General features: G+C 38.2%; 1 protein-coding gene across 3 annotated transcripts in view; it reads left to right on the top strand.

Annotated features, from left to right (window-relative positions):
• Nucleotides 1–12,003, top strand: part of EPS8 (EGFR pathway substrate 8, signaling adaptor) — a 147,233-nt gene that overhangs the window by 31,757 nt on the left and 103,473 nt on the right. Inside the window, exon 1 of one of the 3 annotated variants that reach the window (XM_010988862.3) lies at nt 7,166–7,287. The exons of the other annotated variants lie outside the window; for them this stretch is intronic. The gene's annotated coding sequence lies outside the window, so the exon portion shown is untranslated. Of the gene's footprint in view, nt 1–7,165; nt 7,288–12,003 lie in introns of those variants that run through there. 3 annotated transcript variants of the gene reach the window in all.

The following is a 12,003-nucleotide window of genomic DNA, read 5'->3' as shown; positions in this document are numbered from 1 at the left end:
ATCCCAAGCCTGGTCAGTGATTTCCGTATTGACTCTGTTTTAGCCTTAAAATCCTGCCAGAATCCCTTAATTCTCTTTGATTTCCCAAATTCAGCTGACCACCCTTCCCTGCCCCCATACTCCAGAATTAAATCTTGCTTGAGCCTCAGTTTATTCGCCAGCAGTCTGGTTAACATCTAACATGTCTGAACTGTGGTGTGAGTAGAATTGGTAAGACTGGTGCTGATGGGGAGGGAGAGGGCTGAGGGGTTACCCAGCGGGGAGGGGAAGTGACGTGAACACAGCATAAAAGTGCAAAGGGACAGGTACACATTCCTTCATTCACAAGGCTGTGAACTTTGCAAAGACAGGAAATCTTGTCCATGTATTTACTACTATGATCTCTAGTGTCTACAAATGTGCCCAACATTTAATCTACCCAGCAAGTATTGGTTGAATGGGTGTTTGAGGGGCACATTGAATTGGCTGGTGTGATTGGAGGGCACTTTAAGGTAACTTTTATGGACTGGGATTACTGTAGCTTTGTTTGTTGCCATTGCTTCATATATTTTTGCTGAATGAGTAAGTGTTGGGATTAGTGGAGCTGAGGCTGGAATGCTGAAACTGATAATCCAAAATCTTAAATGCTGAGACAAGGATTTGGTTCTTACTATGACAGGGAAAGAAGCAGAGTTCTAGATCTTACTGTTTACTTTTACTGTCTAACAAAAGTTTTGTTCTCGAAGTGTACTTTTATTTGATCTGAAGGGTGCAGGGAGAAAATCCTTCTGAGACTCAGAAAAGAAGGGATAATTTTACATAAGATGCTGCTTTTTGAGTTAACGTTAGTCCAATATCTGAATAGGTGGACATGTTTCTAAAACATGCTTTTAAAAGTTTCTTGTGTGGATAGTCAACATGTTTATACACATCAATATCAGAAGTATATTCTGTTCAGTATCATGTGAATTATAGCTGTGGTTTCAAAACACTCAACAAACTGAGGAAAGGTATCCATCGTTCTCACTCCTGCTGGTCTCCTTTGGCATCCTGTGGTGGTGAACAGTTGTCCACTGCTCGAGTTCCTTGAATCTGGGCACCAGAGTGAGTATTTCTAGGTGTCAGATTCACCTCTTCCTCTACCATTATCTCTGGACGCTGACATGGACCATTTTAGACCATAAGGATATATACTTTCCAAACCCAGCTACTCTGGGGAAGTGAAACCTGTACAGATGATAAACCAGCTGATCACCTGAGGAGGAGAGCTTACCTGGGTGGGTGCACCTAGAGGGATATCACCCTGAGGTTCGTGTCTTCATTGAGAACTTGCACCGCTTGTGGGATCGGATCTCCTCTGATTGTGATAAACAGTTTCATGTACAGATAGGAGATTGTGTGTGTGTGTGTGTGTGTATACACGCGTGCACACCACAGGATAGTGTAAAGCTAGGCTTGCTAATCAAGGACAATTGCTTGTGCCAGCTATGAACTAAAACTGGAGTTGGAATTAGGGCAGGGCCATGGCAGACACACACTGAACACAACAGTGGCAGGTGTGTCCTCTACAGGGTGGGGCATCATTGTCACTCTTGGCTCCCCGCTTTCTCCTTATCTTTATCCAAGGACCCAGCAGGTTCAGAAAGATAGCATCCAATTCTCCAGGCAGTCATCCTTGGCAGGAGGAAACAGGAAAGTTATCATCTGAAGTCACAAATGTAGGTGACAAAAGGCAGGAGGCTTGAGGTTTCTGAAGTGTAAGTATCCTATGACAGGAGATTCATTTTTCTCAAATGAGTTATTGTAGTCAGTCCAGATTTTGTTTACATAAGACAACTGATTCTTTTTGGGCCCAGTGGTATATGGAAGCACAACTAAAATTTCCTAACCAATATAGGAAAATCTGGAGGATAAAGAAGAAAGTAACCATCCGTAATCTCAATATACAGAGATAATCACTTAATATTTTTGTATCTAATTTTAATGATGAACAATGTCTGTATTTTTTACATTATAATTGATTTACAATGTTTAGTTAGTTTCTGGTGTACAGCATAATGATTCAGTTATACATATATATATTCTTTTTTCATTATGGGTAATTACAAGATATTGAATATAACTGAAGTTATTAAAAGATATTGAATATATTGAATATAGATGTGTGCTATATATTGTTTTGATAAGGATAATTTGTCCTTCCCCCCACTATCACTGCCATGATTATTATCACGACCATCATCAAATATTTATTATTAATTCCTTGCTATGATCAAGGCAAGTTCCAGGAAGATAGGGACGATAAATAAATGGAAGATGTGGTTTTTTTCTCATAAGTAGATAATTCTCTATCTAGGACTGAACATATGTCCTAGAAAAATAAAATTATAGTATATGATTTATTCATTTAACTGATGATTATTGAGCTCCCATAGGTGCCAGGCACTACATTCAGTATTTGAGAAATAGTGTTTAATCTGACATAGTTTCTGCCCTTGAATTTACTGACCAGGGGAGGTGATAGGCAAGCAATAAGAATTTCAATGAATTATAATATGTGAATTGTCAGCCAAGGGCCACAGACAGCAAATGCTGTAGGAAGATACTGTAATAACAGATACTATTGAGTAACATATTGGACCGTGTTAGAAACCAGAATAAAAACATTCTTTTTAAGCACTTATTTCTTATGCTGTCCTTCAGTGAGAGTCTAAGGCATAACCTTAAATAGTCAAGGACTAAATGCATTCTGGTAACAAGGAAAGTAATACAGTCAGATACATTGCATTCAGCTCTTCCAAAAAACACAGGGATAGATCTTGAGAAATTTTTTAAAATGGGCCTTAAATTCTCTCTAGTACCAACTGCCTTAATATTTGCTTTTGTCAGGAGTTTAACGTGAACTTTCGACAAGTGCATAAAGTGCTGATGTTTTGTAGTGTGGATTGAAGAGATCGTATGTTTAATATTCTGGGTTAGCAGATATCAAGGTTAGTAATTCATTGTGAATTCTGGGAAACCTGATCTCCATTTAAAAGAAAAAATTGTCTAGGGAATGGATGGTTCCACCTATGCAAGAAGGGAATTTGAATGAAAGAGGGAAAAGCTTAGGTCCATTGTACCTTGGATATTCTGTCCTCACCTGCCAGAAAACTTCTTGCAGAATAGAATTTTATATTCAGTTATTCCATTTTAAACCAGCTTGGTATGTTTTATTTTCTTTATATCTGATAAAATAAATCAGAACTTACTCGTTTATACCTTATTTGAGTTGCTCAGTTCCCCAGAGTAAAAAATACCAGGAGAGCTATGGAATTTCTCTCCCTGGAGACCTTTTAGGAAAGGTGTTCAGACACTTAGCTGCCTGAAATTGTTTGTGTAGAGTTTTGTGTATCCTCCTTTAAAAAAGCGAGATGTCTAAAACCCCAGACTTAGAAAATTGACATCATTAAGGCTAATTTTTCTCTCGCTAGTCCTACTCTCTTTAGTTTCCCCGCTAGGTGAATTTATTTGATAGCAAATAAATGCTTACCATTGTGAGCATTTGACTTAAGAATGTTGTCACATATCTTAATTTGTATTTGTGAAGCATTTTTTTCAATTTTCAGACACTTATGTTATTTTGTCATTTGAACCTCAGAGGTCTTACGTAGTAGGCGAGGCTGGTATAATGGTTATTCCCATTTTGCTGATGAGGAATCTTAAGGACGAGATGTTATGAGACTTGCCTGTGGTTATAAATTATTAAGTGGTGAGTTTGGTGCAGGTCTTTTGATAGCACATTTTTGCTCTCTTTGGGATACACGAGGCACTAACTTTTTCTTTTTTCTTAAATGAGTATTTGTTCTGTTTTACGTCAGCATCAAGTTGGTATCGATTCTGGAGAATTGGACAGTATCTCTGGGCCATTGATTTCTTTTTTCTGGAAGCTGAATGACCACTGAGGGGAGAGAAAATATGTCTGGGGCTCCCCCACCCTCATTGTGTCATTGGTTGCCACTTTCTTACCAGTGCAGCCTTGTAGATGGTAATCGGGAATTCTCAGGTAAGTTCACAAAAATAATTTAACTTGTCAAGTTGCCGAATTGATATTATTGGAATTCACTTGCTGCTCATAAAATAACATGATTTGATGTGAAAAATAGGTTGAGTTTCTAGAAAACAGGGAGTGAGTTTCTTAATGTACTAAGATTAAGTACTTTCACAAACCACGTTAGCTGTATACAGTATTCACTTCAGCTGAGCACTGTATACTTAAAAGACCAAAATAAAATCAGTTCATGAAGTACTGAGTGCTTACATGGGAGCCACAGCTTACATAGGTTAAATTTTAGAGTCAACAGGGCCAAATGTGTACAGCAAATAAAATCCCTAGGAAGAAAAAGAAGATGTGTTACTGAGGTTAGGCTTCATGTGTTGAGATTATTTTACCCTGTAGTCCTGGTTTGGGGAGTCTTTTATTTTCTTCCTGAATATTTACCACATATATAATCTACAGTGACTGTTGAGAATCTGTAAATATCAGAAAAGGACAAAGAAGAAAATAATTAACCCTTCTGTCTGAGAAGGTCTTTGGAAAGAGGAGAAGGGTGAAGTCATTTTAGGAGAGGAGTTAGCACAGCACGAGGATGACATAATTCAGGAGCACGTGAGGGTTGCCAGGGAGAACGTGCCTTGGGGATCATTGTAGACGAGATTGCTTAGCTAAATTCCGGCGGACCGTGAATTCCACGGTAAGAGGTTTGTTGTTCTCCAAGTAAAGGATTGCAGAACTTCTCTGGCCCAGGACTCACGTTTTCCAGGTAAGGAAAGAAACCAAGTTGAGTTACTCTGATGAGTTAGTGGGGGAGTTGGGGCTGGAACCCAGGCTTCCCGATTATTAGGCTAGTGTTGCTCCTGTTAAGTCAGCTCACCTGTTGCTATTGTTGGTTTTGAGACCGAGGACAGCAAAATAAAAGGCAGTGCTCTTTTAAGAGTAAATGTTCTCCGTCTTAGAAAAAAGAATTAGAAGGGGAAGTTATTTGACATAGGGAGGCCAGTGAAGCTTATTTTCATCATGAGGTGATGCGGAGCGAAAGAGGTGGAGGAGGCGGTAATGACAAGAGTTTCAAGCTGGGTAATGAGGAGAGAGGAAATGCCATTAAAGTGAAAGAGGATGCTTGAAATTATACTTCGCCCATTATGCGGATTGACCAGGAGGGCAGCATGTGTTGTTGTAGAACTAATGTCTTCACACTGTACAACTGAGGGCAGTTTAATTCTAGCAACTCCCCCTAAGCCTGTGGCTTCAAGAAAAAAAATTAATGATCTGTTAGACGTGTCACTGAATGAAACATCTGGTTAATTAACTGCTGTGGGCAGGTTCGTCTCAAAAAGACCTTTACTGGCCTGATTGTAAGATTATATGATGCTTCTTCTTCTCCAATAAAAGTATTAGTTTTGGATGTGCAGCTGCATGTAAAATCTGTGTGTTACAGAAAATGGTGTTACCCTCAGCCTTGCTGCGGTGGCTTTGTGATATTTTATGATGTGATCACATTTTTGGTCACGATTGTAAGTAATTCAGTTTAGTAATGCTTAGCTAGTTTCACTTGGGCAATGACTTAGCCCTAGTCACTCATCATTTGTTGTTTTTATACTTTGTATCAGCGAAACCAAGCAGAACAGCTGTTGACGTTTCTGCTAAGAGGTGTTGAACCTGAGAATTATCTACATGGTTCATGAAAATTTTAAATATGGGGCCAGTGTCTTTGCTCACCTTCTCTTTCTAAGGATTTCTAAGACTTTTCACCATATTCATTAAGTTTATCCATTAGTAACCAGTTTACTTAAATTCTTGGTCCTAGGCGTTCCCTTCACCTGTATTCCAGCATTGTTCACACTATGTTGTCGTTATCTGTCTAGATTTGAATCCAAGCTTCATGCTTAGTAGCTGTTTGAATATGCAAATTATTCACATTGTCCATGTTTCAATTTTCTCATCTCGAGGATAGGACGGTACTGCTGCTTAACATCATGGGCTTGTTGTGAGAATTACATTGTCGCTATGCCAGGCACTTGAGAAAGAGCCTGGCACATAACAGGCTCTCAGATATTAGCTACTGCTGCTGTCGCGGGTCTGTTTCACTCCCTCTACTGTTCACGGTTCACTCTTGTGTGCCCTGGACCTACAACTGCCTGCTTTCAATAAGATCTCCTACGGACAGACTGGATCAGGAACAGGGCAGAGGATGGTATCCCAGGGTAGCGCATGGGGTGAATGAGGAAGAGGGGAGCTCTTTTTTCACAAGTGCTATTTCCTGTCTTGCTCAGTTCCATTCTAGGTGACAAGTTTTTCCTTAGTCACTGAGACTTAATGTCACTGATTCCCATATGGTGAAAACAGTTTGGCTAATCTAAGTTGGGAGTGGCTAATAGTTTCCCAGTAGCTTTTACACTGTAACAAATGTGTGCTAACCAAACACCTCTCTCCTGGTGGTATTATTTTTGTTGCCATCAGAAAGTGAAGGACAGGGCAGGCTACATGATTTACAGAGTTCAGAGCAAAATTAAAAGGGGGGTGTCCCACGCGGGTGGGGAAGTCCATCTCCCTTTCTCATGGGCTGCCACCCCAAAGTGCAGGTGGTCGACCTCCGAGTGGTTGCCCCCACATTTGCTTGGTGCCTTGACTGGGAATGGGCAGGAGGACCCCACAAGTCACCGTCTAATAGGCTGTGATGCTGCCAGCTCAGGATGTGGCTGGCCAGTGCCTCCCCTACCTACCTCTCTGCAACCCAGTTACTGCAGCCCGGTTACTGGCCCTGTTAAGGAGGTGCTAGGAGGTGGGACGACACATGGTCCAAGGCTCTAAGCCAAGCCTCATTGTCCCATTGAATTTCATGTACGAAACACAGATTCAAAGATAACAATTATTAAGAATTTCAAAACAATTACCATAGAACAAGATCTATGCCCTCCTGTGTATGAGACCCTGTGTCCCTGTTCTGGTTGCTTGTCCGTGAAGCCTGCCCTGGTGAAGAGTATTTTTTTTTCAGATATTCCTTTCTGGGTGGGGCCCCTTCAGTAGGCACTGGGGATCCCTTGCTGTTCATTTTCTGGGCCGCAACTCCTTTTGAATGTGCAGGATCACTAAAAGCACCATTTAAAAAAAAAAAAAGAGTGTTACCTTTTCCTATCATTACATGGATGTGCTCAACTTAATGCTTTTGGATGACATGACGCGTTAACAGTTCTTCTCATCATTTTGCTACACAGGAGGGGGCATGATTTCTGTCTCACAGACCTGGAAACCGAGGCTCAGAGTGGCTGGTAAGAACCTCTGTTAAAGCTACGCAGTAACTGGCAGAGCTGAGATGTAAGCCTGGGAAAGACTGACTTATGCATCGGTCTGTACCGTTTCTGCTGGCTCTAATGGAAGTCTTAGTGTCGGATCTACATGGCACCTGTGTTCTGGTGGCAGCTTTGTGCCTTTGGACCTTCTTAATTAGTGAATTAGTGTGTATGTTTGTAGGGTGCTATAGCTTTTAAACTCTGCATCAGTGTTAGTCATCGGTGGGGATCTCGTCTTTGATGCAATAAGATTCTGCATCTGTCAGTGTGATTTTTTTTTTCCCCTTGTCTTTTGTTCGCAAGATTTCTCGACTGCTCAGATTTTTTTTTCCCTTTGGGCGATTTCCATCCTCGACTCTGCCCTCATCTCAGAGAATTTTCTGTGTCAGTGGATACTTATGTGTCAGAGAACATAAGAGGAGAAAATGAAGGACTCCCAGAGGAAGTCGATGGCGCTTTTTAAAAGTTCATTAAAAAAAATCTGAAGTGACCTCAAGGGACTTTTGGAGTCTCTTTTGAAAGGCTTTGTTTACTAGTAGCCTTCTGTTCAGAGGGCTCAGTGTTGGGAATATGGACTGAAGTCGGACAGACCTGTCTCACATTCTGCCTCTGCTTTTGTGACTTTGAGACTTTGAACATGTTTCGTAACCTCTAAGTCTTGGCATCTTTACCTGTAAAATGGAAGTCATGCTGATACGTGCTCCCAGGTTATTGTAAAGATGACATGAACTACGGTATGTGCTGTGTTTAGTATAGATCGAAGGCTAGGCTTGGAAGATGAATGCAGGGAGAGTGCCTGTGCTGAATTAAAGCAGACGTGCCCTCCACGGACTAAGGGCGAAGGGTAAGACCACAACTCCAAGTGTCTGAAGGTCCTACTCCCAGTTTTGGTAGACTTAGCTCCATCACAGAGTTTAACTGTGGGGAACTTAATGATATGACCCAGAAGTCCTTAGAGTGAAGGTATACATAGGTATATACTCATAGGTGAATTAAAAAAAAATTTATTAAGCACCTGCTACTGCCAGGCACTATGCAGCTGCAGGTGATACAAAAAGAAAATAAGTTTGTGTCTGCTGATTTTGGAATTCACACACCAGCTATGGAACAGGTATGTAAACAAATGACTGATCTAACACGATGGGCTTTAAGGTGCGTGCAGAAAGCCCTAGGGCATCCGGCGAGTTGGGAAGAAGCCATTCTTTGTTGAACATTTATTTTTAAGGATAAGCATTTTCTTATGGTAGAAGCATTATCAGAAAGTCTGATGATTTGTCATTTTTAGTGTAGATTGATCCTCAAACACCAAATGTGTTTAAAATGTAACTTTACGTTGGCTTTTTAATGAAAGCATTCTATCTTTAAACTTTTTAAAAAAAATTTATCTGTGCAGAACCTTCATGACTTAGATCAATAGAAGTTATAGGCACATTCTTGTTGTCCTGCTGATTACATAAAGACACTCATAGCTTCAATGTGTGAAAGGGTTTTTAAGCCCATCAGAGTGGATATGTTTTCCAAATGACTATTTGCATCCGTGGGAAATATTTTTAGCAATGTAGGGCCAAGTAGGTTTATGTTAGCTAGCATAGTGGTAGTGTTAACCAGCATAATAATGATTAGATGTTGACAATTGGAATATTAGCTACTGTGTATTAAACATTAACAGGAATAAATAGTATATATAAAAGATTAAAATATATTGAATATATTGTGTATATAATAAGTCAAATCCATATATCACAACATTCTACAGCAGAAACTAATTTCCTTACTTTACAGAGGAAGGAATTTGAACTTGCCTGAAATCACGTAAAACTACTAAAGGATAGAACGAAAACTGAACTTCAGAGCCTTTGTTCTTTTCACCTTTTTAAGTTGAATACAACTGTTTTTCACTTAACAGGATTTATAATACAATAATCTAAATTACAAATGCATTATCCAAACTTGAAGAATTTGAGCCAAAATCTATGCTACCATTCTAACTCGTCTGAGTCTCCCTGGTGCCAGCTGAAGTGAACAAAAAACTTTGGAAATAAAAAATATATCTAGTCTGGCAATTTGCTTATATTTTTAAACCATCATTCCTTTTCCAGTTTCAAAGAAATTGCTAGCAATACTTAATAAAGAGATCAGCCATTACTTACAAATAAAACAACATTTTAGGTGAGGACTTGAGACAAATATCTACTGGTTGACACATTAGTAGTATTATCTAGCCTCGAAACATTTTTTTTTTCTTATAGGAACATTCAGTTAAAATTTAAATTGTTCTTAGAAGTACTTCTATTATACTACTTGAGTTCTATGATAATACTTGAGGTACCATTTTTTTTGATGTGCTATGCTGAATTTCTCAGATTAAAAATGATTTGTATTGTGGAAAATTCCAAATATACAAAGTAGACAGAATAGTGTAACAAGCCCTTTTATAGTCATGATCTGGCTTCAGCGGTTACTAACTTGCCCAATCTTGTGTCATCCATCTCCCCGTTTTCTTCCCTCTCTTGTAAAGCAAGGCAGATTTCAGACATACTGTTTCACTTATAAATCTTTCCGTACATCATTCTAAAACCTAAAAACACTTTTAAAAAGCGTAACCATACTTTAATGATCACACCTGAAACGAAAAGTGAACTGTTCTTTAATACTAAATATTCAGATAATACTCAGTTTGCCAGTGTTTTCATAAAAGTGTGCTTTTCACATTTTCTTTGAATCAGGTGTCCAGATAATGCCCTTGTGATTGGTAAATATATAGATATTCCACTCCATCTTTTCTTCTCCTTGCAGTTTATTTGTTGAAGAAACTAGATTATTATGTGCAGAATTTCCCACAACTAGATACTGCTGATGTTCCTCTGTCCTGTGTAGTTTTAATAAAGTTGTAGAAGGAGCTAGGAGCTTAATCAAATAAAGGTGATGTTGAGCATCTTTGCATGTACATGTTGGCCAGCTGTATATCTTCTTTGGAAAAATATCCAGATCTTCTACCCATTTTAACATTGGATTGTTTTTGCTATTGAGTTGTATGAGATCTTTATACATTTTGGACATTAACCCCTTATCAGGTATGTGATTTGCAAATATTTTCTACCATTCAGTGGACTGCTTTTTCATTGGTACACTTGTTTTTTTTGCTTTTGTTGCTTTTGCTTTTGGTATCAGATTCAAAAAATTATTGTCAAGACTGATGTCAGAGAAATTACCACCTATGTTTTCTTCTAGGAGTTTTATGATCTCAGGTCTTACATGTAAGTTTTTAATCCATTTGGAGTTATTTTTGTGTATGGTATAAGCCAGTGGTGCAGTTTCAATTTTTGTGTGTGTGGCTGTCCATTTTTCCCAGTACCATTTATTGAAGAGACTATCTTTTCCCCATTATATATTCTTGGCTCCTTTGTCATATATTAATTGACCATGTATGTCTGGGTTTATTTCTGGGCTCTCTATTCTGTTCTGGTGATCTGTCTGTTGTTAGCGTGATATCATACTGTTTTATTTACTGTAGCTTTGTAATATAGTTTGAAATCAGGGAGCATGATGCTTCCAGCTCTGTTCTTCTTTCTCAAGAGTACTTTGGCCATTCAGGATCTTTTATGGTTCCATACACATTATAGGATTGTTTGTTCTATTTCTGTGAAAAATGTCATTGGAATTTTGATGAAGATTGCATTGAATCTGTAGATTGCTTTGGGTAGTATAGACATTTTAACAATATTAACTTTTCTAATCCATCATCACAGAATAACTTTCCATTTATTTGTGTTGCTGTCAGTCTCTTTTATTAATATCTAGTAGTTTTCAGTGTATAGGTCTTCCCTCCTTCCCCAGTTAAATTTATTCCTAGGTATTGTATTCTTTTTGATGAAATTGTAAAAAGGGATTGCTTTCTTAATTTCTCTTTCTGTTAGTTCATTATTAGTATGTAAAAATCACAACAGATTTTTGTATATTGATTTTGTATCCTAAACTGAATTCATTTATTAATTCTAACATTTTTTTTTTTTTGGTGGTGTCTTTAGGTTTTCTTTGTATATTATCATGTCATCTGCAAATAGTGACAGTTTTACTTCTTCCATTACAATTTGGGTGCCTTTTATTTCTTTTTCTTGCCTAATTGCGCTGCCAAAACTTTCAGTACTATGTTGAATAAAATTGGTGAGAGTGAGCATCCTTGTCTTGTTCCTAATCTTAGATTAAAAGCTTTCAGCCCTTTTCACTATTGGGCGTGATGTTAGCTGTGAGTTTATCACATATGGCATTTATTATGTTGAAGTATGTTCCCTCTATACCCACTTTGTTGAGAGTTTTTTTTTTTTAATCCCAAATAGATGTAGTGTGCTTTTCAAATTCACAAACAAGTGAATTTCATAGCTGTATAACTATATGACTTAAAGTATAAGCCTTTAAATATTAGGGTTTTCTTTCTTTATTTTTAAACTATTAGAATGGTAATTTTTCTTCCAAGCATCAAGTACTCTCCAGCCTTATTAAATGGAATATTACTACACATACTATTTTTTGGGTTGTGATACAGCATGTCTTTGGAAGCTGTTGATATATGCATGATTAGATGGCTCTATATCAGATATTCTTGAGGTATTTTATAAATTTTTTTCTTCACATCTTATGTTTTATTATTCTTTTGTTGTTAAAACCTACCAGTTTCTTTCTGCTATCTCTAGCAAC

The sequence above is a fragment of the Camelus dromedarius genome, chromosome 25 (assembly GCF_036321535.1).
Source record: "Camelus dromedarius isolate mCamDro1 chromosome 25, mCamDro1.pat, whole genome shotgun sequence".
In the NCBI taxonomy this organism is placed as follows: domain Eukaryota; kingdom Metazoa; phylum Chordata; class Mammalia; order Artiodactyla; family Camelidae; genus Camelus; species Camelus dromedarius.
Note: the sequence above shows the minus strand (reverse complement) of the source record. Positions and strands in the feature narration are given on the sequence as shown.